Source organism: Papio anubis, chromosome 7 (genome assembly GCF_008728515.1).
Source record: "Papio anubis isolate 15944 chromosome 7, Panubis1.0, whole genome shotgun sequence".
Lineage (NCBI taxonomy): Eukaryota > Metazoa > Chordata > Mammalia > Primates > Cercopithecidae > Papio > Papio anubis.
Genome location: NC_044982.1, coordinates 161,625,955 through 161,652,039, shown reverse-complemented (window position 1 = coordinate 161,652,039; position 26,085 = coordinate 161,625,955). Strand labels below are relative to the sequence as shown.

Sequence of the window (26,085 nt, the reverse complement as noted above, 5' to 3'; positions counted from 1 at the left end):
CTGGGAAAGCGCACCGCAAGGACGCGCCTAGCGGAAATCGGAGCTCAGAGCCCAAAGTTCCGTGGCTCACAGGTTCCGGACTCACCCCCAGCCAGAGCCGCTGGCAGCGCGAGGGCTGTCGCGTGTGCAGAGAGACGGGAAACAAAAATTGCCACCGGCCAACCCAAGCGCCTTTGAACTGTCTCCAAACTTGGTTTTGTAGTTTTCAGGGGCCCACAAGGGGTGGTGCCTCCTGGCTTTAATTTCTGCTTTAGGTGAAGCGGGTGTGTTGTTTGTGGTAGGAAATCAGCAGCCTTCGCCACGCCCCCTGCCGGGTCGCCCCGCCCCCCACCGCGCACCTGGTTCCGGTCAGCGGCTGACAGGGACACAGCGGAGATGGCGCGTGGCAAAAGTTTTAGGTAAACACAGGAGCCAGTGAAGGTCCCCGTGGGTCAGGGCATGTGGGAAGGAGGCCAGGGGGAGGCCTCAACGTGGCCAAAGCACCTTAATGATGCGCTCTGTCCCCCGGGGCGGGTTCCGCGGCCACTGCCGGCACCTAGGCAGAGGGTACCTTCCAGAAACGCCTCAGCTTAGCGCGGGGATGGCCTTCTTGTGCATGAGTCCCACGGCCACCCGGGAGCTGTGCGTCCTGGGCGCTGCACCTTCCAGTTTGTGGGCCGGAGAGTGGGTGATCCTGTCCAGCGGGTCTGGCAGGGCAGGGATGGAAGTAAATGGAAGCCGGTGGGTAGGTAAGTGTTATTTTACCACGCACCCATAAAAAGGCTGGGAAGAAACCAGAAAGAATAGCAAGTAGTGTTAAAAAAAAATAATAAAAATAAAAATAAAAATTCAGCTGAACTGCAAGAATGACCAGCATCCTGTTGGGACCACTCAAAGGTCAGTGTTGTAAGGAATACAGGAGTTACTTTTCCACGTGCCCTAATAAGTTTATCATCGCGTGCATAAATGGAAAGGTAAAGCACGTGGATTTAGCAACTTCCTTGATTTCTCTCTCCCTTCATTTTTTTAAATTGTCTAGATAAAATCATTTATGACTGAAACTTGCGTTTTCTGACTCTGACTTTCTTTTTATCCTTTTTTTCCCTCTTTCTCCTTTTATAAGAGAGGCAAGTGTTTCCATTAATCTGAGAATAAGTGTCAAGTGGTAAAGCCCCAGCGTTACTCTGGGACATTCGTGATAAATCTTTCTAACACCAGAGCCCACATTCTTAACCATGAGGCATACTCACTTAGGTGATACACAAAATCGGAAGGTGAAAATATTAATAAAAAATGAATATTCGGGAAAAGGTATTTTTATATCTGTATTTTTAGAACTGCACACTTTAATGATTGATGGTTTGGGAGGAGTATGACTTCCAACAGGCCATACACTTACTGCAAGTACTGAATACAGTTAAAGATGCATTTTTGTTTTGTAACTTACACATCTTGGCATAAAGTAAAGGAAAAATGAAAATAGTATATTCCAAAGACTGGTTTTGATTTGTCCTATTAAGATACTTGAAACTTCGTGGCTCCATTTTGTGTGTGTGTAGTTGAATGTATGTAAAGTAAAATTTACCATTTTAACATTTTTAAGTTATAGTTCAGTGGCTTTGACTACACTCACTTGGTTGTGAAACAGTCACCATCACCCCTCCCCTGAGCTTTTTCATCTCACCAAAACTGAAACTCTGTACCCATTACACAACACTTGCCCATTCTCCTCTGACACAGCTCTTGGCAACCACTGTTCTACCTTCTCTGTGAATCTGACTACTCTAGGTACCTTGTGTAATGTGGAATCACATACTGTTTTTCTTTTTTATGTTTGGCTTGTTTCACTTAGCATAATGCCCTCAAGGTTCATCCATATTGTAGAATGTGTCAGAATTTATTCTGCTTTTTTTTTTTTTTTTTTTTTGAGAATGAGTTTCGCTTTTATTGCCCAGGGGTGGGATCCTGGCTCATTGCTAATTCTGCTGCCCCAGTTCAAGCCATTCTTCTGCCTCAGCCTCCCGAGTAGCTAGGATTATAGGCATGCACCACCATGCCTGGCTAATTTTGTATTTTTAGTAGAGACAGGATTTCTCCATGTTGATCGGGCTGGTCTTGAACTCCTGAGCTCAGGTGATCTGCCTGCCTCGTCCTCCCAAGTTGCTGGGATTACAGACATGAGCCACCGCACCCAGCCTACACTCTTAGTTTATTAACACTTCTGTTCTTAAGTATCTCATCCATTTATCCACACATGGTTGTACACTGTAGTTTATTCATGCAAAGCAATCTTTATTGTAATAATTGGAATAATCACAAATTATACATTACAGTATTCAAAATAATGCAATTCTGCTGCACGATTCTGAAATGGGAGGCAGAGAGACCTAAAACTGAAGAGTTGTGAATTTCTACCAATTGGGGGCCAACCTGAAATAAAAATATCTTTAAAAAATTAGCTTAGAGAGGGGCGCCCAAGATGGCCAAATAGGAAAAGCTCCAGCCTCCAGCTCCCAGCATGAGCGACACAGAAGAAGAGTGATTTCTGCATTTTCAACTGAGGTACTGGGTTCATCTCACTGGGGTGTGTCGGACAGTTGGTGCTGGTCAGTGGATGCAGCCCAACCAGCGAGATCTGAAGCAGGGCGAGGCATTGCCTCACCTGGGAAGTGCAAGGGGGAAGGGAATTCCCCTTTCCTAGCCAAGGGAAACTGAGACACACAACATCTGGAAAATCGGGTAACTCCCACCCTAATACTGTGCTTTACCAAGGGTCTTAGCAAACAGCACACCAGGAGATTTTATCCCACTCCTGGCCCGGAAGGTCCCATGCCCACAGAGCCTCCCTCATTGCTAGCACAGCAGTCTGAGATCTAACTGCAAGGTGGCAGCAAGGCTGGGGGAGGGGCTCCCACCATTGCTGAGGCTTAAGTAGGTAAACAAAGCCACCAGGAAGCTCGAACTGGTTGCAGCCCACCACAGCTCAAGGAGGCCTGCCTGCCTGTATAGACTCCACCTCTGGGGACAGGGGATAGCTTAACAAAAAGCAGCAGAAACCTCTGCAGATGTAAATGTCCCTGTCTGACAGCTTTGAAGAGAGCATTGGTTCTCCCAGCATGGAGGTTGAGATCTGAGAACAGACTGCCTGCCTGCTCAAGTGGGTCCCTGACCCCTGAGTAGCCTAACTAGGAGACATCCCCCACTAGGTGCACAGACTGACACCTCACACTTTGCACGGCTGGGTACACCTGTGAGACAAAGCTTCCAGAGCGAGAATCACACAGCAACACTTGCTATTCAGCAATATTCTATCTTCTGCAGCCTCCACTGCTGATACCCAGCCAAACAGGGTCTGGAATGGACCTCAAACAAACTCCAGCAGACCTGCAGCTGAGGGTGGACTGTTAGAAGGAAAACTAACAAACATAAAGGACACCCGCACCAAAACCCCATCAGTACATCACCATCATCAAAGACCAAAGTCAGATAAAACCACAAAGATGGGGAAGAAGCAGTGCAGAAAAGCTGGAAATTCAAAAAATCAGAGTGCATCTCCGCCTCCAAAGGAACGCAGCTCATCACCAGCAACGGAACAAAGCTGGACGGAGAATGACTTTGATGAGTTGAGAGAAGAAGGCTTCAATTGATCAAACTTTTCAGAGCTAAAGGAGGAACTATGTACCCAGTGTAAAGAAACTAAAAACCTTGAAAAAAGAATGGAAGAAAGGATAACTAGAATAACCCATGCAGAGAATTCCACAAATGAACTGATAGCGATGAAAACCATGACACAAGAACTATGTGACAAATGCACAAGCTTCAGTAAACAGCTCAATCAACTGGAAGAAAGATTATCAGTGATTGAAGATCAAATGAATGAAATGAAGTGAGAAAAGAAGTTTAGGGAAAAAAGAGTAAAAAGAAATGAACAAACCCTCCAAGAAATATGGGATTATGTGAAAAGACCAAATCTACATCTGATTGGTGTGCCTGAAAGTGATGGGGAGAATGGAACCAAGTTGGAAAACACTCTGCAGGATATTATCCAGGAGAACTTCCCCCACCTAGCAAGGCAGGCCAACATTCAAATTCAGGAAATACAGAGAACGCCACAAAGATACTCCTTGAGAAGAGCAACTCCAAGACACATAATAGTCAGAGTCACCAAAGTTGAAATGAAGGAAAAAATGTTAAGGGCAGCCAGAGAGAAAGCTCAGGTTACACACAAAGGGAAGCCCATCAGACTAACAACAGATCTCTCGGCAGAAATTCTACAAGCCAGAAGAGTGTGAGGGCCAATATTCAACATTCGTAAAGAATTTTCAAACCAGAATTTCATATCCAGCCAAACTAAGTTTCATAAGTGAAAGAGAAATAAAATCCTTTACAGACAAGCAAATGCTTAGAGATTTTGTCACCACCAGGCCTACCTACAAGAGATCCTGAAGGAAGCACTAAACGTGGAAAGGAACAACAGGTACCAGCCATTGCAAAAACATGCCAAAATGTAAAGACCATCGATGCTAGGAAGAAACTGCATCAACTAGTGAGCAAAATAACCAGCTAATATCATAATGACAGGATCAAGTTCACACATAACAATATTAACCATAAACGTAAATGGAATAAATGGTCCAATTAAAAGACACAGACTAGCAAATTGGATAGAGTCAAGACCCATCAGTTTGCTGTATTCAGGAGACCCATCTCACCTGCAGAGACACACATAGGCTCAAAATAAAGGGATGGAGGAAGATCTACCGAGCAAATGGAAAACAAAAAAAGGCAGGGGTTGCAATCCTAGTCTCTGATAAAACAGACTTTAAACCAGCAAAGATCAAAAGAGCCAAAGAAAGCCATTACATAATGGTAAAGGGATCAATTCAACAAGAAGAGCTAACTATCCTAAATATATATGCACCCAATGCAAGAACACCTAGATTCATAAAGCAAGTCCTTAGAGACTTACAAAGAGAGTTAGACTCACATAGAATAATAATGGGAGACTTTAACACCCCACTGTCAACATTAGACAGATCAATGATACAAAAAGTTAACAAGGATATCCAGGAATTGAACTCAACTCTGCACCAAGTGGACCTAATAGACATCTACAGAACTCTCCACCCCAAATAAACAGAATACACATTCTTCTCAGCACCACATCGCACTTATTCCAAAATTGACCACATAGCTAGAAGTAAAGCACTCTTCAGCAAATGTAAAAGAATAGAAATTTTAACAAACTGTCTCTCAGACCACAGTGCAATCAAACTAGAACTCAGGACTAAGAAACTCAATCAAGACCGCTCAACTACATGGAAACTGAACAACCTGATCCTGAATGACTACTGGGTACATAATGAAATGAAGGCAGAAATAAAGATGTTCTTTGAAATCAATGAGAACAAAGATACGACATACCAGAATCTCTGGGACACATTTAAAGCAGTGTGTAGAGGGAAATTTATAGCACTAAATGCCCACAAGAGAAAGCAGGAAAGACCTAAAATTGACACCCTAACATCACAATTAAAAGAACTAGAGAAGCAAGAGCAAACACATTTAAAAGAAGCTAGCAGAGGCAAGAAATAACTTAAGATCAGGCAGAGACTAGAGGAGATAGAGACACAAAAAAACCCTCAAAATTCAATGAATCTAGGAGCTGGTTTTTGAAAAATCAACAAAATTGATAGACCACTATAAGACTAATAAAGAAAGAAAAAGAGAGAGAAAAGAATCAAATAGAAGCATAATAAAAGATGATAAAGGGGATACTACGACCCCACAGAAATACAAACTACCATCAGAGGGAATACTATAAAACACCTCATAAAATAAAACTGAAAACCTAGAAGAAATGGATAATTTCCTGGACACTTACTCACAAGACTAAATCAGGAAGAAGTTGAATCCCTGAATAGACCAATAGCAGGCTCTGAAATTGAGGCAATAATTAATAGCCTACCAACCAAAAAAGTCCAGGACCAAGATGGATTCTGGCGAATTCTACCAGAGGTACAAGGAGGGCTGGTACCATTCCTTCTGAAACTATTTTAATCAATAGAAAAGAAGAATCCTCCCTAACTCATTTTATGAGGCCAACATCATCCTGATAGCAAAGCCTGACAAGAGATACAACAAAAAATTTTTAGACCAATATCCTGATGAACATCAATGCAAAAATCCTCAATAAAATACTGGCCATTCATTCAGCAGCATATGAAAAGCTTATGCATAATCCAAGTGGGCTTCATCCCGCAGGATGCAAAGGCGGTTCAAGAATACACAAAATCAATAAATGTAATCCAGCATATAAAGCCCGGAACCAAAGACAAAAAACCACATGATTATCTCAACAGATGCAGAAAAGGCCTTTGACAAATTCAACAGCCCTTCATGCTAAAACTCTCAATAAATTAAATTTATTGATGAGTGCATTATCTCAAAATAGCCAGGCTATTTATGACAAACCCACAGTGAATATGTACTGAATGGGCAAAATTGAGCATTCCCTTTGAAAACTGGCACGGGCGAGGATGCCTACTCTCACCACTCCTATTCAACATAGTGTTGGAGACCTGGCTAGAACGTCAAGGCAAGATAAAAGAAATAAAGCGTATTCAGTTAGGAAAAGAAGACATCAAATTGTCCCTGTTTACCAGATGACATGATTGTATATTTGAAAACCCCATCATCTCAATACAAAATCTTCTTAAGCTGATAAGCAACTTCAACCAAAGTCTCAGGATACAAAATCAGTCTTAAAAATCACAAGCATTTTGATACCAGTAACAGACAAACAGAGAGCCAAATCCTTGAATGAACTCCCATTCACCATAGCTAAAGAGAATAAAAGTACCTAGGAATCAATTTACAAAGGGATGTAAAGGAGACCTCTTCAAGGAGAACTACAAACCACTGCTCAGTGAAATAAGAGGACACAAACAAATGGAAGAGCATACCATGCTCATGGATAGGAAAGAATCAATATTGTGAAAGCCCATACCTGCCCAAAGGTGAATTTATAAGATTCAATACCATCCCCATTAAGCTACCAATGACTTTCTTCACAGAATTGGAAAAAAATGCTGAAAGTTCATATGGAACCAAAAAAGACCCCGCGTGCCAAGACAGTAAGCCAAAAGAACAAAGCTGGAGGCATCACACTGCCCTGACTTCAAACTTATACTAAGGCTACAGTAACCAAAACAGCATGAGTACTGGTACCAAAACAGAGATATATAGACCAATGGAACAGAACAGAGCCCCTCAGACATATTACCACACATCTACAGCCATCTGATCTTTGACAAACCTGACAACAACAAAGAAATGGGAAGAATTCCCTATTTAATAATAAGTAGTGCTATAGGAAAATTGGCTAGCCATAAGTAGAAAGCTGAAACTGGATCCTTTCCTTACTCATATACGAAAATTAATTCAGATGGATTAGAGACTTAAATGTTAGACCTAAACTCCATAAAACCTGGAAGAAAACCTGGTGGCCACCATTCACGACATAGGCATGAGCCAAGGACTTCATGTAAGCAAAACACCAAAAGCAGTGGCAACAAAAGCCAAAATTGACAAATGGGATCTAATTAAACTAAAGAGCTTCTGCACAGCAAAAGAAACTACCATCAGAGTGAACAGAAACCTACAGAATGGGAAAATTTTTGCAATCTACTCATGTGACAAAGGCTAATATTCCAGAACCTATAAAGAACTCAATCAAATTTACAAAAAGAAAAAAACAAACAACCCCATCAAAAGTGGGTGAAGGATATGAACAGACACACCTCAAAAGAAGACATTTATGCAGCCAACAGACACATTAAAAATGCTCATCATCACTGGCCATCAGAGAAATGCAAATCAAACACAATGGGATGCCATCTCACACCAGTTAGAATGGTAATCATTAAAATTCAGGAAACAACAGGTGCTAGAGAGGATGTACTTGGAGAAATGGGAACACTTTTACACTGTTGATGGGACTGTAAGCCTAGTTCAACCATTGTGGAAGACAGTGTGGCGATTCCTCAAGGATCTAGAACTAGAAATACCATTTGACCCAGCCATCCTATTACTGGGTATATACCCAAGGATTATAAATCGTGCTGCTATAAAGACACATGCACATGTATGTTTTATTGCAGCACTGTCTAATAACAAAAAGACTTGGAACCAACCCAAATGTCCATCAGTGACAGACTGGATTAAGAAAATGTATTTTATAAACACCATGGAATTTTTATGCAGCCATAAAAGGATGAGTTTGTGTCCTTTGTAGGGACATGGATGCAACTGAAACCATCCATTCTCAACAAACTCTTTCACAAGGACAAAAAAACCAAACACCATGTTCGCAAGCTCATAGGTGGGAATTGGACAATGAGAACACTTGGACTGGGAAGGGGAATATCACACACTGGGGCCTGTCATGGAGTGGGTGGGGGGGGGAAGGGATAGCATTAGGAAATATACCTAATGTAAATGACAAGTTAATGGGTGCAGCACACCAACATGGCACATGTATACATATGTAACAAACCTGCACATTGTGCACATGTACCCTAGAACTTAAGTATAATAATAATAATAAAACCTGAAACACACCATTGTAACCTGTACCTAGATTAGGAAACTGAGCATGACAGCACCCTCCGAGCTCCTCATGACCTCTTTACCATGATTCCCTCCCCTATACTGACCACTGTCCTGAATCCTATGCCATAGATTAGTTTTGCCTGGTTTTGTATTTCATATACATAGAAATATATAGAATATAATCTTTAAAAAATCAACATACAAAAATCAGTAGCATTTCTATATACCAACAGTGAACAATCTGAGAAAGAAATTTTAAAAAGTAATTCCACTTACAATAGCCATAAAAATGTTGAACACCTAGGAATTAACTTAACCAAAGAAGTGAAAGATATCTACAGTGAAAACTATAAAATACTGATGAAAGAAATTGAAGAGGACAACAAAGAAATGGAAATATATTCCATGTTAATAGACTGGCAGAATCTATATGGTTAAATATCAATACTACCCAAAGCAATCTGTAAATTCAATGCAATTCTTACCAAAATACCAATGACATTCTTCACATACATGGGAAAAAAGTCTTAAAATTTATATGGAACCACAAAAGACTCAAAATAGCCAGTTATTTCAGCAACAAGAACAACAGTGGAGGAATCACATTACCTGACTTCAAATTATATTACAAAGAGAGCTATAGTAACCAAAACAGCATGGTACTGGTATAAAAACAGACACACAGACCAATGGAACAGAATAGAGAACCCAGAAACAAATGTAAACACCTACAGTGAATTCATTTTTGACAAAAGTGCCAAGATCACACACTGGGGAAAATACAGTTTCTTCAGTAAAAGGTGCTATGAAAAGTGGCTATCCGTATGTAGAAGAATAAAACTAGACCCCTATCTCCTGCCATATACAAAAATCAAATTAAAATCAATTAAAGACTTTAATATATCAAACTATGCAACTACTGCTAGAAAACATTAGGGAAACTATCCAGGACATTGGTCTGGGCAAATATTTCTTAAGTAATACCCCACGAGCACAGACAACCAAAACAAAATGGAAAAAATGGGATCACATCAAGTTAAAAAAAACTCCTGTACAACAAAGGAAACAAATTTCAAAGTGAAGAGACAACCACAGAATGGGAGAAAATATTTTCAAACTACCCATATGACAAGGGATTAATGACCAGAACATGTAAGGAGCTCTAATAACTCTATAGGAAAAAATCTAATAATCTGATTAAAAATGGGGAAAATATTTGAATAGGCATTTTTCAAAAGAAGACATACAAATCACCAACAGGCATGTGAAAAGGTGCTCAACATTATTGATCATCAGAGAAATGTAAATGAAAACTACAATGAGATATTATCTCACCCCAGTTAGAATGGCTTTTACTCAAAAGACAGGCATTAACACATGCTGGAGAGGATATGGAGAAAAAGGAACCCCCATACACTATTGGTGGGAATGTAAATTATACAACCACTATGGAGAACAGTTTGGAGTTTCCTCAGAAAAATTAATAACAGAGCTACCATATGATCCAGCAATTCTACTTTTAGGTATATGCCTAAAAGAAAAGAAACCAGTATATCTAAGAGATATTTTTACTCTCATGTTTGTTACAGCACTGTTCACAATAGCTAAGATTTGGAAGCAACATAAGGGTCCATCAACAGAGAAATGAATAAAGAAAATGTGGTACTTATCACAATGGAGTACTATTCAACCATTAAAAAAATGCAATCCTGTCATTTGCAACAACAAGGATGGAATTGGAGGGCACTATGGTAAGTGAAATAAGCCAGGTGATATGGTTTGGCTCTGTGTCCCCACCCAAATCTCACTTCAAATTGTAATGCTCATGTGTCGAGGGACAGACCTGGTGGGAGGTGATTGGATCATGACGGCAGATTTCCTCCATGCTGTTCTTGTGATAGTGAGTGAGTTCTCATGAGATCTGATAGTTTAAAAATATAGGACTTTCCCCCTCATTCCCTTTCTCTCCTGCCTCCATGTAAGATGTTCCTTGCTTCCCCTTCATTTTCCACCGTGATTGTAAGTTTCCAGTCGCCTGCCCAGCCATGTGGAACTGTGAGTCAATTAAACCTGTTTTCTTTATAAACTACCTGATCTCAGGTAGTTCTTTATAGCAGTGTGAAAATGGACTAATACACCAGACACAGTAAGACAAACTTCACATGTTCTCACTTATTTGTGAGATCTACAAATCAAAACAGTGAACTAATAGAGACAGAGAGCAGAAAGATGGTTATCAGAAGCTGGCAAGGATAGTGAGAGGGTGAAGGGTATGTAGGGATGGTTAATGAGTAACAAAAAAAAATTAGAAAGAATATAGAAGATGGATCATTTACATTTACTTGGTTACTGAAGACATTGGTCTATTTTCCAGAACTCCTCTCAAGTTATTTTAGCCAGTTTCAGTTTTTTTTTTTTCAATACATCTGTGGGTGGTATGGACTGGGAGCATCCTGGTCTTCCATGTTGCTGATGCCACTCTTCTCAAGTCAATAAATTGATGACTGTCAACTTCTAATCTCCAAGGAAGTCTTATCCCCTGAATCTCAGAGTCGTATCCAATTGCCTTTCTGTCATCTCATTTTAAACTTAACTCATAATCTGCTTCATTGTCTCAAATTTACTCCTGCCACCTTCTTTCCCATCTTACTAAATGGTAACATCATTGTTTTATTTGCTCAAACAAAAACTTTGGAATCCTCATGAGTTTTCATGCAAAGTCTCAGCAAGTCCATTAGCTGTTTATCAGAAATATATCCTTTATCTGACTTTTAAAAAATCATCTTCATTGCCACAACTCAGGTGTGAAATTATTATCGTCTCCAATTTGGATCATCACAATAGTCTCTTGTCTTTTATTATCTTTCTCCCTTCCTTGCCGCTCTGTCAGAAGAGTCAGAGTAATACTTGTAAAATGTAACTCATATCAAGTTACTTTGGCGTTATTGAGAATCTAGAGCAGTGCAGTCCAACCAAACTTTCTGTGATGATGTATACTGTGACAGTTTGGAATGTGGAAAGTATGACTGAAGGACAAAATTTTTATTGTATTTAAGTTTAAATAATTTTATTTTAATATTACATAGTCATATGTAGCTACTTGCTATCTTATGGAACAGCACCACTACAGATGGACAAATATCAAATCCCATGGACTGGTAAATATGGAAAATGCTGAAATGGTACGCAGAGCTGAACTGGAGCCATCAATGCATACACTTCGCTGAACAGACAAACCAGAAGTGTTTTCAACATGCCTGTCTACAAACTTCTATCAGACACCCAATCTGCTAGCACATTGATCTTGGACTTCCCAGCCTTCATAACTATGAGAAATAAATTTCTGCTATTTATGTTTCCTGATTTATGATGTTTTGCTGTAACAGCCAGAATGTAATAAAACAAGGGGTAAATTCTGCCCACATTTACTCCACCTTGGCCAGAAGCAGGCATCCTCAGTTTATTTAAATTGATGCTTTGTAAATTTTTATCTAGCTTTTAAGGTGTTTATAGAAAAGAGGATGAGTAAAAGTCACCTTAGGCTTCCACAACTACTTGTATTCTATTCCTGATATTGTATTTTCTTTTCTGACTAACCGTCATTATGTGCTATTAATCATAACTGGCAAATTATTTTTATTAATAACTTGAAGTCTAAAATGATGGTATATTCCTCTAGAATGACATACTATTTTCTGATAAATTTTTATTGATACCATCATGTTTCTTACCAGTTTAATCTGGGTGACTGATGAGGGCCAGCTTTCTGGTCCACAGGTGCTATCTAGCTGTGTCCACACATGGTGGAAGGGGCAAGGCAGCTCTCTGGGGCCTCTTTTTAAAAAGTACTAGTCCTGAGGGCTCCTCTCTCATGACCTAGTCACCTCTCAAAGGCCCCACCTCCCAATGCCGTCACATTCATATGTTGATTATGTTTCAACATATAAATTTTGGGAGACACAAATGTGCGGACAATAGGACCCTCTCATGTTAAACAAGAAAATAAGCAGAGAAAAATATAAAATAATGGTTTCAGACACTGGACCTCAGGCACTGTATTAGTTTGCTAGGGCTGCCATAACAAAGGAACACAAATTGGGTGCCTTAAACATCATACATGTATTATCTCCCAGGTGCAGATGCTAGAAGTCTGAAATCTAGATCCTGGCAGTGTCGATGGCACCTGTGAGGGAAGCATTTGTTCTCAATCTCTCTCCTTGGCTTTTAGATGGTTGTCCTCTTCTCCTCTGTCTATTGAATTAATCTTTCTTCTATGTGTGTCTGTCTCTGTATCCAAATTTTTCTTTTTTATAAGGACATCAGTCATAATGCAGTAGAGCCTACCCTCATTGTATCTTGATTAACTCTGTAAAGATTGATCTCTAAATAAGATTACATTCTGGGAGTTAGAATGACAAACTTTTTTCAGCAGACAAAAATCTATCCTGTAACAGGCACTGAATAACTATGATTCCCTGAGCGACAAGAAACAAATGCTATGATCCCTATAATTTTCCTCTTTTACTGCTTGGGTTCCCAAACCATGGTGCAGGCAGGGGTAACCCAAGTGTAGGATGGCAGACTACCAGATTTGGGGATATGGAACTTAGTCTTAGGAGACTAAGAGGACTATAACTCATGTGGGAGAGTATCAGAAAGGAGACAGCTGCACAGAAGACAAAGCCAGAGATTTCCAGAAGGTTCCCACCAAGTATTCAACTATATACATGCAGGCAAGAAAACTGACTACTTGAGGTCTCACATCAAATCTTCAGTTTAAAATTATCATACAAAGAACCCTGCTGCAGAACTCAGAAAAGCTGTTATGTTCATAGTTAAAATTTGTCCCAGCAGCGACATATATAAACCCACAGGAAAAAAATATTGATACTACTGCCAGTGCCTACCAACCCCACTTGGAGGATCATGTGGGTGAGACACCTACAGGAGATGTGAGTGCACCAGCTGTGTGGGATGCTATGAATTCTCATTCCAGTGGAGGGCTAGGTATAGTTTCTGCAAGATGCCGAGAGGTCAGAAGAAGAGTAAAGATGGTAAACGCCCCTGACGCATGAGCTGCAGATGTCCATGGCCGGGCAGCAAGACCTGCTTGGGGTATTCAGTGGCAAGTGATTCTGGAGTCCTCCTTATCCCTTTTTTTTTCCCATGATGCAGCTTAATGGCCAAGGGTGTGGTCTCTTTGGTAATGGTCCAGCCTGCGCGTCACCTGCAATGGTGGTGCTTCGCTTTGGCGGGTCGGATGGTATTACCCATGGATCGGTGAGATGGGGCCCGGAGCGAACAGCTGGCATGGATGAGACGACCCAGGCCCCGTACAGCACCAGTGCTTGAGCACTGCGGCACCTTCAGCTGCAGCATTGGTATTGGTGTGAGAGAGCGGGCACCAGCCAGCAGTGCGAGCCAGTCGGTTCAGCATGGAGCTGCGACTCCGGAGCCTTGGAATGTGGGCTAGCCATCCATGGTAGTAACTCCACTGGTCGATGCACAGATATACATAGAATGGTTGCAGAGCTGAGTGAAGTCCAGGGCGCAGACAGCAAATGAACGCGTAAGGGTACAGGGCCTGCATTATTTGGTGGGCGATTGTCCCATTTCTGTGTGCTAATAACAGTTTCTCCTTCTTTGTAGGGGGATGATATGCAGTGTTTTCCTCTCCAGGGTTCCTGTGGCAGCAATGGCCATTGGTTTAGCTCGGTAGCAAAATGCCTGGAATTCTCTGTGGGGCAGGCCACTGGGTTTGTGCTCATAAACTCTAGGGAGTCCTCTGTGTGAAAGATGCGGGGAGTCTTCAGCTGCCACTGGGCTGTTAAGATCTTCAGTAGAAAAGGCTGCCAGATTCTTCTGTAGGGCAGACCATTCAGGATCAAGGTGGTACCCACTGTCTGTCTGATATTGATAGCCTTCCTCTTGTTCCTAGCTGTCTCCAGACAGCTCAAGTTTGTAGACCTCTCCAATAATATTTTGTACGCAGTTATTTTCCTTTTATTGTTAGATGTATGGCTCCCCTTTCTTAATTGGACTTTTGAGCCCTCCCCGGGCTATGTTTATTTGCAGATAGTTGTCTGATTTTTATTTTTGCAGGGGAAAAAGGCTGATGTTTCTCACTGTGTCATCTGGCTGATGTCCTGCAAAACCACAGAAGTTTGTTTTTTGTTTATTTATTTGTTTGAGACAAGGTCTCTCTTTGTCGCCCGGGCTGGAGTGCAGTGGTGTGCAATCACGGCTCCCTGCAGCCTCCAACTCCTCAGTTCAAGTGATCCTCCCACCTCAGCCTCCCGAGTAGCTGGGATTGCAGGTGTGCACTACCATGCCTGAGGATTTCAATTTTAATTTTTGTAGAAACGGAGTCTCACTTTGTTGCCCAGGCTGGTTTCAAACTCCTGGCTGTAAGTGACCCTCCCATCTTGGCCTCCCAAAGTGTTGCAATTACAGGCACAAGCCATCATGCCTGGCACACAAAAGTTTTTAACTAGAAATTTTCATTAACAAATCAAAATATTGGCTGGGCACGTTGGCTCATGCCTGTAATCTTAGCACTTTGGGAGGCCAAGGCAGGAGGTTCACTTGAGGTCAGGAGTTCCAGACAAGCCTGGCCAACATGGTGAAACCCCATCTCCACTAAAATACAAAAATTAGCCAGGCATGGTGGCGGGTGCCTGTAACCCCAGCTACCCAGGAGGCTGAGGCATGAGAATTGCTTGAAGCCAGGAGGTGGAGGTTGCAGTGAGCTGAGATTGAGCCATTGCACTCCAGCCTGGGCGACAGAGTGAGACCCCCTCTCAAAAAAAAAAAAAAAAAAGAAAAGAAAAGAAAAATAAACAAGAAAAAACAAATCAAAATATTTATTACATTTTTTTTCTTTGAACTGTTATTAATATAGAAATATGCATATTGAGATTTAAATGTCAAATGTAAGAATAATTTTCTAGTTATTGTTTGTTAGTGATGTCTGACAATCTCAGATTATCATTAGAGAATATATTCTGGATGATGTCAAGTCTTTGAAATTACTGAGATCGGTTTCAAGCTCAGCATGTTGCCAATGTGTACTTGAGAACAGTGTGCCATCTAGATCGGGGGCCTGGTGTTTTACATACATTAGCTCAAGTTCACTGATCATGTCGGTCAAACTTTCCAAGGCTTGCTGATTTTTAAAAATTATTCAATCCCTTGCTTACAGGGACACCTAGTGGTTCAAAATACTCATAAGCTAACCCAAGTTATTACACACTGGATATTCAATGAAAATCAATTAGTTTGGTTATTGGTAATGATTTTTCTCCCTTTTGAAAAATAATAGCCACAAATATTTTGATGAGGAAAGGGGACAGAAAATGCACTAGGATATATTTTACAAGTATTTTAACCTCTTATTTTAACAAGAATCTCCCAGGAGGCACAATATGGATTAATTCTGTTGATTCTTACTCTGTGGCCTTTCCAGTGCGTGCTTCCATGCAACACAGTTTCCAGCTTCTATCACTGCCAATATCTTTCTTACTTGACATCTAAAGGAGGTATCTTGGCTCAAATGTGTGTGTGTGTGTGTGCGCGCGCGCGCACGTGTGTTCTTTATCCCTGTCTTTCTCTCTCGGTAACTCTCTCTCTCTAGTTTGCCATACATTTATTAAGTTCAAACATTGTGTTTGGTCTGTATGGTTTCCTTAAGAAAGCAGAAAGCAATTTTGTAAAAAACAACAACAAAAAAAGTAATTTCACCTACGTTTCTTCATTACAGAAACACATCACCCAATTACCCATTATTCCTCTCACAAATGTTTAATACAAACTTTCCATTGAAGCATAGCATATATATAAACATTTATTCTCAATAAGCACACAGCTTTATAAATACTCACAAATTGAATACACACATGCAATCATATCATATTTAATGAATTATAATTATCATAATTAACAGCCCAAAGGAGTCCCCTTCCAATCACTAAAATTGTTACCTCCTTTTATGTTGGTTTCTAACACTATAGATTGATCTGGACTATTTTTTTTTTTTTTTTTTTTGAGATGGAGTCTCACTGTGTCACCAGGCTGGAGTGCAGTAGCAAGATCTCAGCTCACTGCAATTTCCTCCTCCAGGGTTCAAACGATTCCCCTGCCTCAGCCTCCCGAGTAGCTGGGACTACTGGCACATGCCACCACACCTAGCTAATTTTTTGTATTTTAGTAGAGACAGGGTTTCACCATGTTGGCTAGGATCCCAATCTCTATGTTAAACCAAGGGGTATCCAGCATTTCCAGCTTGCTCACAGAGGTCCATCTTTGATCCATATTTTAGCCAACCAACCCACCAGTTAGAGCTCTTTCTAACTCCCTGAGCTGCAATGATAAGTGCAGAATTTCTGCTTAGTGAGCCTGTATTAATAAATTAATACAGATTCAACTTTATATTTCTTCCCTCATTGAGCCACACCCTTAATATCTATTCCCCTACACACTTGCTGGATTTCTGCTTGTGTAAATTAGAAAACCACATTCTTGGGGATCGTTAGTCCCTACTGCAGTTAGATATTCTATTTTGATGGTTGTTTGCATGCGTGTGTGTGTGTGTTGTGTGTGTGTGTGTGTGAGAATATAGTCATGGGAAATCAGAATTCAATCCCAGAATGCAGCTTGCTTGGGTACACTCTTCAAAAGTAGCCTGAATATAATCAGGAGCCAGTGGAACAAAGGAAAGTGATATTCTTTTGTAATGCTGTTTGGCTGAAGTGTTCTTTGCAGTTCAGAAAGTTCTGGACTCTCCATGGGTCTTTGAAATGTCGTGCTGTGTTACGATTGGGTTCATTTTGCTGCTGAACAGGAAAGGGAGGTGGAGCTCTGCATATCCAGGCTTTAATGCTGCTGTTCTCAACAGGGTCAGGCCTGGTGAGTATGTGATGTCCTTCTTTAGTGTATTTGGCCCCAGTTTTCTTTGGAGTCTGAGGAGGTTTGGCCTTAAAAAATCAAACTACCATGGAAACTGCTTTACCCAAAATTTTGTTTCCCAGCCTTCACAAGATTGCCTACTGAGGAGAGTTTAGTCATGTGAACATATTCATAAACTGGTGAGTTTGTAATGCTACCTTACGGCTAGAATTCTGAGGCCAAAGGTATTGAATCTTTGTAGGTGTGTATATGTTTCTGGATATTATGTGTTGTTTACATAAGGTACCAAATTGACTTATAAGTAGAAGATCACTCATAAATTAAGTAAATAAGTCCAAGCATTTAAAAAGTTCATTTGACGTAAGTAAATCTTTACTAAACAAGATGCCTTTAATATTCTTGGTAAAATAAAAATGCTTTTCAAATTTTTGGCATACATTTTTGCCTAGATTTTATATTTGTCTCTGCCAGGTATTTTAAGGTGTCAGAGTTTGGTACAAAAGTTTGTAAGATTGTAAACCCAGCCAAGAGGAAAATGATCTGTGTTTGTGGGATTTTTTTTGAGAAATAAGTCTAATTTAATGTGGCTGGTTTAATAAAAGCAGCTGAATCTTCAGAGTTATTAGCAATAATGTCCACATAGTTAATTTTAAGCCCCTAACTTGGGTAAACATTTAATATGTGCAGGTTATAAGGATGGTGAAGAAGAAAATGACTACATTTGTCTGATATCTCAGTTCTCATAAATAATCTAGATAAACTGCTAAAAATAAATAAAATATAGATGAGGTAATTACTGTAGGTGACCTTTTTGTGTAATTTAAAGTCTTGAAATTGTTTTGGATGCTAATCCAAACATGTCTGGGTCATTTCAAATTAAGAAAGTTATGATATGGGGAAACATGTTTTCTTTAAAAAATTGTAAAATCATCTAACCTACAAAATGCTAATATCTGACAGACATTTCAGGGTTTCTTGCTTCCTAAGTATTGCAGTAAAAATTAAGGTTACTAAGAATAAAAATTCTAGTTATTATACAATCCTATATATAAAATATGCTAAAAAGGTACGTTTGTATTTTAAAAAAATTGTCTAATTCAAAAGTTATCTGAAGATTCATTTAAATTATAGACTTGGAAGGGTTATTTATGAACCCAGGTAAAAAGGAAGCTGTAAACAGGAGAGAGAGATGTAAAAAGGTTAACACTGGCCCTTTATGTTAGAACAAGGCTTCCTTAAAATATTTATTTGTTCTTAATAAAATTACAAGGAGTTTTTATTTTGATTCTATAATATGCTACTTTTTGAAAACTTCTCAGATTCTTGTCTTAGAAGTGCAACTTTGCTGTGTCTTGCTGCTTTCAGCTTTTATTCTCCACTTGAAGAGGCCTCGGATGATGATAAATATATATATATATATTTTTTTTTTTTTTTTGAGAGGGAGTCTCGCTCTGTTGCCCAGGCTGGAGTGCAGTGGCGCGATCTCGGCTCACGGCAAGCTCTGCCTCCCGGGTTCAGGCCATTCTCCTGCCTCCGCCTCCCGAGTAGCTGGGACTGCAGGCGCCCGCCACCACGCCTGGCTAATTTTTTGTAGTTTTAGTAGAGATAGGGTTTCACCGTGTTAGCCAGGATGGTCTCCATCTCCTGACCTCGTGATTCACCAGCCTCGGCCTCCCAAAGTGCTGGGATCACAGGCGTGAGCCCCCGCGCTGGGCCAATAATTCTCTCTTACAAAGGTTTCACAGGCTTCTGTAATGTTTTTCTTCTGGTTCTAGCTGCTGTTGTGGCCTGATGCTGAAATGTTTATCTTGAATGCTTATCTAGAAAAGCAATGGTTTCCTCTAGGATAACTTGATTCTGTACTCTTGGCTTTTCTTGATATGTCTAAATTTTTTATCAGATATTGAGACAGCCAAGTGTAAAGGGGTCCCCAGAGAAATTCCAACTAGCCCGTGCGCTGGGAGGACTGCGCACTGGGCTGGAGTCACACAAGTTTGTGCCCTTCACGGTGGGGAGGAGCCTGGCCCCTCCTCTTCCTGGGTAGAACCCGAGATTCATCTGCAAGGCAGGAAGCACACTAGAAGGACTCTGGCTTTGTGGAGGGTCCCTGTTTCCCCTTTTTTCCCAATAAATTCCATTTTTTTCTCACCTTTCAAAGTGTCTGCAAGCCTAATCTCTGATGGCTGTGTGACAAAAATCCGGCTTTTAGCTGAACTAAGGAAAAACTCTTGCAACAGTTTTGTTGCCCAGAACATGGGGCTTGAGAAGGGGTGAGGGAAGTGGGGACTCAAAACTTCTCACTGTTGTTTCTGAGCCTTTTGGTCCTGTGGCATTCCTCTTCTCTTTTTTAGTAATGGCACCTCTTTTTTCTTTTACAATACTGGAAGGGGTTCACATCCACCCCAACATCCACAGGAGTGCACCTGAGATGGGCAGGGCAGCTCTATGCTCCCGCTTTCCTATCAGCTGGGGTGCACGGCCTTATCTGCCGCATGTATGCATGATGTCCAAACATGGCCACGCAGCGTGGGAATCAGCCACAGTGGCTGCCTGGGCCCCAAGGTGCCCCACGTGGCTGGCTAGCATTCCCTGCTGCATGCCCACGGAATCTCCTCCCCTGGCCAGGGAGGCCAGCTCCTTGTCACAGCAAGTGAGCTTTTCTCCCTGATGGAGGAACCAGTTGCATGAGAATAAGAGGTTCTTCCCCCAAGAATCCTTTTTTCTTTTCTTTTGGTTTCCTTTTCTTTATTTTTACTTAATTATTTTTTGAGATGGAGTCTCGCTCTGTTGTCCAGGCTGGAGTGCAGTGGCACGATCTGGGCTCACGGCAAGCTCCACCTCCCGGGTTCAAGCCGTTCTCCTGCTTCAGCCTCCCGAGTAGCTGGGACTACTATATTTCACCAAGAGATTGGTGAAATATTCAATCTCTTGGTTGTTGTTATCCATAATAGCTAAAATAAAAGTAAGAGTGCTGAGTCGGACCCTGAAGGGAGACCAAATTCAGACATGGGTTGGTCTGAGCCCAGATCACTAGTTTCAAGGCTACCCTCAAAAGGGGGAAATCATGTCAGGGAACCAGAATGTACCTCTGAGACCTGTGGTTTCAAAGAAGGTAGTCAATGTGAGGGAAGGGCAAAACCAAGTAACTGCTGAAACCAGAGGGTATAATGTTTTTTTAAAAATGTTCCATTTTTATACATTGGTGTCATCAGCTTCCTGAGGAACCTTTACTAAAATTGATTGTAATATTGGAGCAATGTCTTTGGTTTTAAACATTGTAGAATGGAAGAGTATGTTTTGGTTGATGCATGACCTGCACCTCACCAGTGAATTGTTGTAGATGGAGATATATGTATATGTATGTGTGTGTGTATATATATGTGTGCATATATATGTGTATATATGTATACATATAAAATTTGTATACTTATAAAATACATGTGTATACATATAAAATTTGTATATATGTTGCAGATGGAGATGTGTGTATACATACTGTAGTATACATACTATATATACTATAGTAGTATAGTAGGTATAGTATATATAGTATATAGTATATATGTATATATGTATATATAATATAGTATACTATATATACTATATATGTATATATGTACACTATGTATATAGTATATATAGTATATATGTATGTATATATACTATAGTATATATGTATGTATATATGTATAGTATATGTAGTATGTATACACACATATATGTGTCTATATATAGTATGTATACACATATATATGTGTATATGTAGTATGTATACACATATCTCCATCTGCAACATATGTATACACGCACACACACATATATATATATATATTCATTCCAGACACACAGGAGCTTATTTCTGAGAGAAAGCCAGCCTGGTGAACTGGATGAAAGTCACTGTAAGATCTGTTGATCCTGAGAGGAGGAATTGCACAACTCCACCTGTCCATGCCCAGTGGAGCACCCAGATGACACAGCTGATAGACTTCGTACGCAAGCCAAGGGGGCTTAGCTTGATGACAGGTATCGGGGGAACCCACCCCCGATAGTTAACGTGGGTTCTTTTCTATTTCCCTAAGCATCAGCAGGTGTGAGAAATAAAGGGAAAGATTATGAGAGAGAAATTTTAAAGCTGGGTGTCCAGGGGAGACATCACATGTCAACAGGTTCCATGATGCCCCCGAGTCATAAAACCAGCAAGTTTTTATTAGCGATTTTCTAAAGGGGAAGCAGTGTATGAACAGGGTGTGGGTCACGGAGATCACTTGCTTCACACTGTATAAAATATCACAAAGCAAATGGAGGCAGGGCGAGATCACAGGACCACAGGATGGGGCAAAATTAAAATTGCTAATGCAGTTTTGGGCATGCATTGTCATTGATAACATCTTATCAGGAGACAGGGTTTGAGAGCAGACAATCTGTCTGATCAAAATTTATTAGGTGGGAATTTCCTCATTCTAATAAGCCTGGGAGCGCTACAGGAGACTGGGGCTTATTTCATCCCTTTGGCTTCGACTGTAAAAGAGAGCCACCCCCAAGGGGGCCATTTAGAGACCTACCCTCAGAGGCGCATTCTCTCTCTCAGGGATGTTCCTTGCTGAGAAAAAGAATTCAGCGATATTTCTCCTATTTGTTTTTGAAAGAAGAGAAATGTGGCTCTGTTCCACCGGCTCACTGGCAATCAGAGTTTAAGATTATCTCTCTTGTTCCCTGAACATTGCTGTTATCCTGTTCTTTTTTCATGGTGCCCAGATTTCATATTGTTCAAACACACATGCTCTACAGTGTGTGTAGTTAACGCAATCATCACAGGGTCCTGAGGCGACATACATCCTCCTCAGCTTACGAAGATGACTGGATTAAGAGATTAAAGTAAAGACAGGCATAGGAAATCACAAGGGTGTTGATTGGGGAAGTGATAAGTGTCCATGAAATCTTCACAATTTATGTTCAGACATTGCAGTAAAGACAGGTGTAAGAAATTATAAAAGGATTAATTTGGGGAACTAATAAATGTCCATGAAATCTTCACAATTTATGTTCTTCTGCCGCAGCTTCAGCTGGTCCCTCAGTTCGGGGTCCCTGACTTCCTGCAACAGACAGGAATATTAACCTTACTTTTTGACTTTTGGGTTTTGGCTATTAAGTTGTTTAAAAGGGTTTTAAGAATCAATGAGTGCCTACCCACCTTCATTCCTGTCTGGCCTAACATGTTTACTTGGATATAAGTCTTTTCACTCTAAGTCTCTTGGCCATAGGTGGTCTCACTGAGAGACAGGTTGGACTCAGGCCAGGTAGCCACAGCAACCTGGCAATAATATGCTACAAAATAAAAGCTTTGCCATTGATGGGCTCTCTTGCATGTCTTGACTATAAGGGGTCAAACTAAAATAAATTCCTAAGTTTGGGGAAAAGAAAGAGAGATCAGACTGTTGCTATGTCTATGTAGAAAGGGAAGACATAGGAAGTTCCATTTTGATCTGTACCTTGAACAATTGCTTTGCTGAGATGCTGTTAATTTATAACTTTGACTCAGCCACTTTGCCTCAGCCACTTTGCCCCGGCTTTGAGCTCACAAAAACATGTGTTGTAGGGAATCAAAGTTTAAGGGATCTAGGGCTGTGCAGGACATGCCTTGTTAACAAAATGTTTACAAGCAGTATGCTTGGTCAAAGTCATCGTCATTCTCTAGTCTCCATAAACCAGGGGCGCAATGCACTATGAAAAGCCAGAGGTACCTCTGCCTTGGAAAGCCAGATATTTTCCAAGGTTTCTCCCCATGTGACAGTCTGAAATACGGCCTCGTGGGATGAGAAAGACCTGAATGTTCTCCAGCCCGACACCCGTAAAGGGTCTGTGCTGAGGTGGATTAGTGAAAGAGGAAAGCCTCTTGCAGTTGAGATAGAGGAAGGCCACCGTCTCCTGCCTGCCCCTGGGAACTGAATGTCTCAGTATAAAACCTGATTGTACATTTGTTCAGTTCCGAGATAGGAGAAAAACTGCCCTATGGTGGGAGGCAAGACATGCTGGCAGCAATGCTGCTTTGTTATTCTTTACTCCACTGAGACGTTTGGGCGGAGAGAAACAAAAATCCAGCCTACGTGCACATCCAGGCATAGTACCTCCCCTTGAACTTAATTGTGACACAGATTCCTTTGCTCACATGTCTTCTTGCTGACCTTCTCCCTATTATCATCCTGCTCTCCTACTGCTTTCCTCTTGCTGAGATAATGAAAATGATAATCAGTAAAAACTGAGGGAACTGAGAGACCAGGGCCGGTGCAGGTCCTTGGTATGCTGAGTGCCGGTCTCCTGGGCCCACTGTTCTTTCTCTATACTTTGACTCTGTGTCTGATTTCTTTTCTCAGTCTCTCGTCCCACCTGACAAGATATACCCACAGGTGTGGAGGGGCAGGCTACCCCTTCAGTAAGTGCCCTACTGGCTGAATGGACCTACTTGTGACCAAAGGGACCACAGTTATCAAGACACAACCTTACCTAGGAATAGGTCTTTTCTCTTGCTTTGCTGAAGACACAATAGCCCCACTAAAGTGAGTTGCCTCTTCCCCTTCAAAGTATTTTCTGAGAGACTACTTCTCTGAACTCCCCGAGACTTGTGGATTTTTATCATATATAAAACAATTAAAAATAGTCTTCCTGAATTTGCTTCCAAAAGGCTCGAGTTTCCTATAGATGTGCCTCTTCACTCTTTAACACCAGGAACCAAGTCCTGCTGAAGACCTGAAAATCCCACCTGGGTGAAGGCCAGCTGCAGCCACAGTGGTCCAGTCCTTTTGAGATGCTGCTGATCACCCCCTCATCTATCAGGTTAGCCAGTGTTAAGCCATGGATTCATCACACTTGGTTAAAACCTGTCCCTCTGGGATCCCTACAGGAAAAACAATCACAGTCTTGTAAACCTCAGTGATTGGCTTTCTGTAAGGCAAATACTCACAAGATTTGTGTATGTGATTTTTAGCAAGTTCAGCCCTGTAGCTCCTGCAGATCAGAGTCTTTTTAAGAGTACAGATAAATTTTTCTGGCCATTGATGCTGCACTTGAGCTGGGAATTCTAATCCCTGATGTCACTCTTTCAGCACTCTGTCCAGTAACTTTAGAAGCAACCAGCCAACCTTGTTAATCATGTGTCACTTAACAATGGAGATACATTCTTTCAAATGTTCTAGGTGATTTTGTTATTTTGTGACATCATAGAGTGTACTCACACAAACCCGGATGGCATAGCTTACTACAAACCTAGGCTGCACAGTATAGCTTATTGCTGCTAGGCTACAACCTGTAAAGCATGTTACTATGTTGAATACTATAGGCAATGATAAGTATTTGTGTATCTAAAAATATCTAAATATAGAAAAGGAATGCATTGCACTATGAGGTTATGACAGCAATAGAATTTTTTTCAGTTCCATTGTAATCTTATGGGACTAGTCATATATATGTGGTCTGCTGTTGACCAAAACCTCATAATGTGGCACATTGCTGCATATTTGTCACTTCTCCAAAAGTGTTCAGAATTATATGCACATTCATACCGCTTCTTGCTTCTTCTAAGTGTTTGATTAGTAGTATCCAATGAAGATATTTTTATATCTCTATTGCCAGATCATGTCATAGACTGTGTTTTCTTTACTACTATAAATAGAGTGATTGGTGTCTTTAAATCTAATCAGATTAGAGGGTCAATTCCAGAGACCCCAAAATCCATTCAGAGAACTCATTCTTAAAATTCTGTTCCTCCAGAACCACTCTTTTACAAAAACCAGTGTTCTCCACAGAAACAGAGCCAATAGGAGACAGATTGGATAGATGGATGATAGACAGATAGCTAGATAGAGAGATAGAGATAGATAGATAGATAGATAGATAGATAGATAGATAGATAGATAATAGATAGATGCAAGATTGCAATCCTGGGTACTGGGAGACCTGATGGTATAAATTCCAACCTGAGCCTGAAGGCAGAACAAGACTTATGTCCCAGCTTAGAGACCTGCTGGGAGAGAGTGAATTTGCTTTTGATCATCTTGTTTCTGTTCAGGACTTCTTGGACTGTTATCAGGCTCACCCACACTGGAAAGCACAATCTTCTTAGTCACCAATTCAGATGTTTAGCTCATCCGCAAACATGCTCACAGACACACCCAGAATAATGTTTAACCAGAAGTCACAACCCATGATTCAGTCTAGCTGACACATGAAATTAATTCTCACATGCATTTCAACCACTTTATTGAATATTTGGTCCCATGCTGGAATAATTTTGCATTCACCTGATCATTACTGACACTGAGTGCATTTTCATAGGTTTATTGACCATTTCAATATGCTCTTTTGTGATTGTCTACTGGAAAGTCTACTTTTTCTAATTGATTTTAGGAGTTTTACAAATATGCACATTTGTGGATATATGTATTATAATTATTCTCTGTCACAATGTGTCTTGATGGTTTACTTTCTTTTGATGAACAGTAGTTATTAATTTTAATAAAATCTAATTTAGCAATATTGTGTCTTGATAATGTTTTTGCGACTTTTAAATAAATGTTTGACAAATCCCAATGTCAT

The 26,085-nt window shown here is 40.7% G+C and overlaps 1 long non-coding RNA gene across 1 annotated transcript in view; it reads left to right on the top strand.

Annotated features, from left to right (window-relative positions):
• The first annotated feature begins 130 nt into the window (after positions 1 to 130).
• LOC116275892 overlaps positions 131 to 26,085 on the top strand; it is a 63,865-nt gene continuing 37,910 nt past the window's right edge. Inside the window, exons 1-2 of the long non-coding RNA XR_004185342.1 lie at positions 131 to 398; positions 24,176 to 24,327. This is a non-coding gene — a long non-coding RNA (uncharacterized LOC116275892). The remainder of the gene's footprint in view (positions 399 to 24,175; positions 24,328 to 26,085) is intronic.